This window comes from Hevea brasiliensis, chromosome 5 (assembly GCF_030052815.1).
Source record: "Hevea brasiliensis isolate MT/VB/25A 57/8 chromosome 5, ASM3005281v1, whole genome shotgun sequence".
Lineage (NCBI taxonomy): Eukaryota > Viridiplantae > Streptophyta > Magnoliopsida > Malpighiales > Euphorbiaceae > Hevea > Hevea brasiliensis.
The window spans coordinates 35,136,986-35,143,698 of NC_079497.1; positions in this window are offsets into that span (position 1 = coordinate 35,136,986).

Below are 6,713 nucleotides of genomic sequence, written 5' to 3' on the forward strand. Positions count from 1 at the left end.
TGCTTCCATGAGTAATGAGTTACAGAAGCAACATGAGAACATGCAGAGTGCTAGTGAGATCCTCCTTCACCTACAAGAGTTGTATGGTGAGCACAGCAGGAATGCTAGGTATAAGATATCTAGACAGCTATTCCGTATGAGGATGTCTGAGGGACAGAATGTTGGGGATCATGTCCACAAGATGCTTCGGCTGATTGAGTAGTTGGAACATCTTGACTTCAACATGGATTTCCAACTACAAACGGATTTGATCCTTCAGTCCCTTCCTGAGTCTTTTGGGAATTTTGTGACAAATTTCCATATGACTAAACAGGAATGCACCTTAGCTGAATTACTCAACATGCTGGTTATTGCCCAAAAGAATATGCCAGGCAATAAAGGAAAAGAGGTAGCTTTGGTTGCATCTTCTTCTACTGGAAAGTCCAACAAGAAGAAGGGCAATAAGAAAAAGAAACCTCAGATTCCTGGTCCTTCCAAGAAAATAGCTAAACAGAAAAGGAAGACTAAAGCTGACACTGCCAAAAGGAAAGTGTTTCCATTGCCAACAGGAAAGTGTTTCCATTGTCAGTAAGAAAGTGTTTCCACTGGCCAGAGTATAGCAATCTAAATGAATGCAATGCCATGGTGAAAACCAACTCAAGTTCAAAATATATTTGGCACTTAAGGTTATGTTATGTTGCAGAAGATAGGATTGCAAAATTAGAGAAAATGGGGATTCTATACTCATTGGGCTCTGAGCCTACTCCAACTTGTGAATCTTGCCTTCAGGGCAAAATGACTAGATCACCCTTTGTTGGACAAGGGCTAAGAGCTGAAAATATTTTGGAGCTAATACATAGTGATGTATGTGGTCCACTTAAAGAAATGGCCAGAGGGGGTTTTCATTATTTTATTACCTTTACTGATGATAAATCAAGGTTTGGGTATTTGTATTTGATGAAATACAAACATGAATCTTTTGAAAAGTTCAAAGAATTTAAATCTGAAGTAGAAAATCAAACAGGAAAGAATATTAAAGTTCTTCGATCAGATCGTGGAGGTGAATATTTGAGTACTGAATTTGATGAATACTTGAGAGAGCATGGCATTGTTTCTCAGCTGACTCCTCCAGGAACGCCACAGCTGAATGGTGTATTTGAAAAGGAGAAATCGTACCCTATTGGATATGGTACGTAGTATGATGAGCTATACTGATATGCCAATCTTCTTTTGGGGATTTGCATTAGAATCAGCTTTGTATATTCTGAATAGGATTCCATAAAAATCAGTTTCTTCCACACCTTATGAGATATGGCATGGAAGAAAACCAAGTCTAAAGCATGTTAAGATTTGGGGTTGTCCAGCTTATATCAAAAAGCTGAACACTGATAAATTGGAGACCAGATCAGAAAAAGGTCGATTTGTTGGATATCTAAAAGATAGTTTTGGATATTATTTTTATTTGCCTACTTCACAAAAGGTTGTGATAACTAGAGATGCCACATTTCTTGAACAACAGTTTGTTCAAGAAGGAGGCAAAGGAAGGTAAATAGAGTTAGAATTGGAGAATTCTGACCAACCAACAGATCAGATGGATATAAATCCATCTAGTCAACCAATACCCATTGATGAAACATCTACAGCTGTTCCTCGTAGAACAACCAGGGTATCTCACCCACCAGTGAGATATGGTTTTCTTCATGAAGAAGAACAAGAGTTGTCTACTCATGAAGAAGTAGATCATGGAGATGATCCACTTAACTATGAAGAAGCTATATCAGATATAGACTCTTCAAAATGGATTGATGCTATGAAATCCGAGATTGATTCCATGTATAAGAATCAAGTTTGGGATCTTGTTAACCCACCTGAAGGTATTATACCTATAGGGAACAAATGGGTTTTCAAGAAGAAAATTGGTTCTGATGGAAAGGTAGAGACCTATAAGGCAAGGCTAGTAGCGAAAGGGTTTCGCCAAAGGCAAGGAATAGACTATGAGGAGACTTTCTCGCCTATTGCCATGCTTAAATCAATTAGGATTTTATTAGCAATAGCTGCATACTATGATTATGAGATTTGGCAGATGGATATCAAAACAGCTTTTCTCAATGGATACATAGAAGAAAACATTTTCATGGAACAAACTAGGGGATTTGAATCCCAAGATGGTTCCAATGTATGCAAGCTAAAGCGATCCATTTATGGGTTGAAACAAGCTTCGAGGAGTTGGAACATCCGTTTTGATGAAGCCATTAAATCCTTTGGTTTTATCAAAAATGAGGATGAGCCATGTGTATATAAGAAGGTTAGTGACTGAGCTATCACTTTCCTTGTCTTATATGTGGATGACATACTGTTGATAGGTAATGACACAGGTATGTTGACAACTATAAAGGTATGGTTGTCAAATACATTCTCCATGAAAGACTTAGGGGAGGTAACCTATATTCTTGGGATTCGCATCTATAGAGATAGAGCGAAAAGAATAATTGGTTTATCCCAAAGTCTATACTTGGAAAAGGTGTTAAAGAGGTTTAACATGCTTGATTCTAAGAGAGGATTGTTACCAGTGAGACATGGTATACATCTTTCTAAAGAGATGTCTCCAAAGACACCTGAAGAAAGAGATAAGATGGCCAGGATTCCATATGCTTCGGCTATTGGAAGTTTAATGTATGCAATGTTGTGTACTAGGCCAGATATCGCATATGCTGTTAGTTTGACTAGCAGGTATCAATCCAATCCAGGTTTGGAACATCGATAGTCACAAGAATATCCTTAAGTACTTGAGAAGAACTAAGGATTTATTCTTGATTTATGGAGGTGGAGACTTGCAATTGGATGGTTATACTGATTCTGATTTCCAATCAGATATTGATGATAGAAAGTCTACCTCTGGATATGTGTTTATTTGTAATGGAGGTGCAGTCAGTTGGAAGAGTTCCAAACAGAGCACGACTGCAGATTCCACTACAGAGGCTGCATCAAATGCTGCAAAGGAAGCTACAGTAGTTCCTTCCATTGAGTCAACAGTTCCACTACACTGTGACAACAATGGAGCAATCATACAGGCTAAGGAACTAAGGTCTCACCCAAAATCCAAACAAATAGAAAGGCATTACCACATTATCAGATATATAGTTGGGCAAGGCGATATAGCCATGCAGAAAAATAACATCAGCTGAAAAATCCAGCTGATCCATTCACTAAGCCTATGTCACAGACTCAGTTAGACCGACATTTTGAGAAGATAGGTCTAAGATATTGTAATGAATGGCTCTAGTGCTAATGGGAGATTGTTAGTAGTATGCCCTAGAGCATATCATTTAGTATGTATCTTGTACATATTTTATTAATAAAAGGCATTTCCACTTTTCCGTTTACATAATATATTTATGTGTAATAGAAAAGGTCCATTGATATTTTGTTAGAAATATTATTCTTAAGTTGTTAAGAATATGAGTGACAATATTTCTAGCACAAAGTATCATAAATAGGTTCACCATCGAGGATACTTCATAATAAGGACATGACTTATCCAGAAAGATTGTATTCATGTTTGTTCCCAAGTTATTTATATGAGATATAAATAAGATGGAATGGTGAGTCTCATGCCATATAACAAACATGATAGGCACTTATAAATGATAAGTAGGCCGAACCAGTGACGCTTATGACAAGCACATGGAGTTTACTCTTGTCAATGTTTTGTCATAAATCATATCAGTGCATATAATCTTTAGACCTGAGATAGTACAGTTATCTTGTATATAGGTAGTTTGAGTTTGATACTGCTTTCATACTTGTACTATGTATGGGTATATGGGCATGTGTTGGCTCCTTCTAGTTATATATGGAGGTAGGTGTTGATCAAGATGGAATCTGTTCCTCTAAGTAAATAGAGATAAAATCCTATGTTCATTTAATTATTCTTGATGTTTCAAGTTCCTGGCCAGGACAGATAGATTTATTCAGAAAGAGTTTCTGATGAGAAAATCTTTTTAATCAAGAACTGGAATTAAAAGAGAACATAATATTCATAGCAAATGGAGTTTGACATAAACTATGACTCCAGCTTGAGTTGGGATTTTGTAACAGAGAGATTCTAGTGCATGGTAACATATGATTATAGGTTCATTTAAGGTAAATCTTATTAATAATTGGGTGGCCATGGCATGCTATGCTAGGTGTTAACCATGGTCTATGAGGTTCATAAAATGATTTAGAGAAATCATTTATGGTAAGAAAGAGTTCTGATGATATTAAGAGTTGATATCATGTCTCATTGCCAATTAGTGATGAGCCTAGTAAGTCACACACATACACAAGTTATCACCTATTTAAATATGGTTTAATTAATTAATTAAAGAGTTTAATTGATTAATTAAATAGGTTTGGTTTGCAATTAAATTGCAAAGTCCCTAGCATGACTTGAAACCAAATCTAGATTATTGGATGTGTAGTATAAATTAAATTTATATTTAAAGTATTTAAATATGAATTTAATTGATGAGAAATTAATTAATAGAGATTAATTAATTAATTTATATTTGATATAAATTAATTAGAAGAAGAAAATAATTATTTTCGGTTAAGAACTCAAAATTAAGACACAGGAGCATTTTGGTCATTTCACAGTGTGACACGTGGCACCATGAGATGGTGACACATGGGATTACACATAAGCTTGCCAAATGTTTTTTTAATCATGTAAGATGATTAAAATCAAGATCAAATATAGGTTTGACACTTGGCACAATGTGATTGGGTCACTTAAACCTAGAGCCAATCAAAAGGTGACATGTGGCTAGGGTTTAATGTGTTAACCTAGCTATTTAAGTGTGGTTATGAAAAGAAAAAACAACCAGCAGCCTCTCCTCTCATTTGTCACGCCACTTTGAGCCTCTCCAGCTATTCTTCTTCATCTCTCATCAATTCAAAGAGATTAGCCATCAATCCCTTGAATTAAGAACACTAGAAATTGTTTCTAGTGTCCTGTTTACATCTCTAATCTCTTAAAAGGCAGAACTTGAATTTCTAATTAATAGAAAAAGGCTTTAGAAGCTGTTCAAGGGCTGCCATAGGTGTTCTTGGTGTGGACAAGCTAGAGGGACAACATCCGTGTCCTCAAGACGAATCTCAAAGCGCATTGGACAAAGCACATCAAGAGGTTAGTGTAATCGTTCTTGATTTAATCTAGGGTTCTAAAATTAATCTGATTAATTTTAAAATCTTAAATGGCAAATACAGATCCAAAAACATATTAAAAGAGTTTTAATATGTTGTTTATCATTGAAATGAAATAGATAAAAATAAATCTTGCATGATGCATGTGACCCTAGGTGAAAATTTTTGAATTCAATGGTATAAACTTGTGTTTTTCACGCTTCCGTTCCTTCAATAGGTCTCTACCTTTCCATCAGAACTAATTTTCTTCTTGAAAACCCATTTGTTCCCTATATGTACAATACCGTCAGGTGGGTCAACAAGATCCCAAACTTGATTCTTATACATGGAATCAATCTCGGATTTCATAGCATCAATCTATTTTGAAGAGTCTATATCTGATATAGCTTCTTCATAGGTAAGTGGATCATCTCCAAGATCTACTTCTTCATGAGTAGACAACTCTTGTTCTTCTTCATGAAGAAAACCATATCTCACTGGTGGGTGAGATACCCTGGTTGTTCTACGAGGACCAGTTGTAGATGTTTCATCAACGGGTATAGGTTGACTAGATGGATCTATATCCATCTGATCTGTTGGTTGGTCAGAATTCTCCAATTCTAACTCTATTTTCCTTCCTTTGCCTCCTTCTTGAACAAACTATTGTTCAGGAAATGTGGCATCTCTACTTATCACAACCTTTTGTGAAGTAGGCAAATAAAAATAATATCCAAAACTATCTTTTGGATATCCAACAAATCGACCTTTTTCTGATCTGGTCTCCAATTTATCAGTGTTCAGCTTTTTGATAAAAGCTGGACAACCCCAAATCTTAACATGCTTAAGACTTGGTTTTCTTCCATGCCATATCTCATAAGGTGTGGAAGACACTGATTTTGATGGAATCCTATTCAGAATATACATAGCTTATTCTAATGCAAATCCCCAAAAGAATATTGGCATATCAGTATAGCTCATCATACTACGTACCATATCCACTAGGGTACGATTTCTCTTTTCAGATACACCATTCAGCTGTGGCGTTCCTGGAGGAGTCAGCTGAGAAACAATGCCATGCTCTCTCAAGTATTCATCAAATTCAGTACTCAAATATTCGCCTCCACGATCTGATCAAAGAGCTTTAATACTCTTTCCTGTTTGATTTTCTACTTCAGATTTAAATTCTTTAAACTTTTCAAAGGATTCATGTTTGTATTTTATCAATTACAAATACCCAAATCTTGATTTATCATAAGCAAAGGTAATAAAATAATGAAAAGCACCTCTAGCCATTTCCTTAAATGGACCACATACATCACTATGTATTAGCTCCAAAATATTTTCAGCTCTTTGCCCTTGTCCAACAAAGGGTGATCTAGTCATTTTACCCAGAAGGCAAGATTCACAAGTTGGAGTAGGCTCAGAGTCTAATGAGGATAGAATCCCCATTTTCTCCAATTTTGTAATCCTATCTTCTGCAACATGACATAACCTTAAGTGCCAAATATATTTTGAACTTGAGTTAGTTTTCACCATGGCATTGCATTCATTTAGATTGTTATACTCTG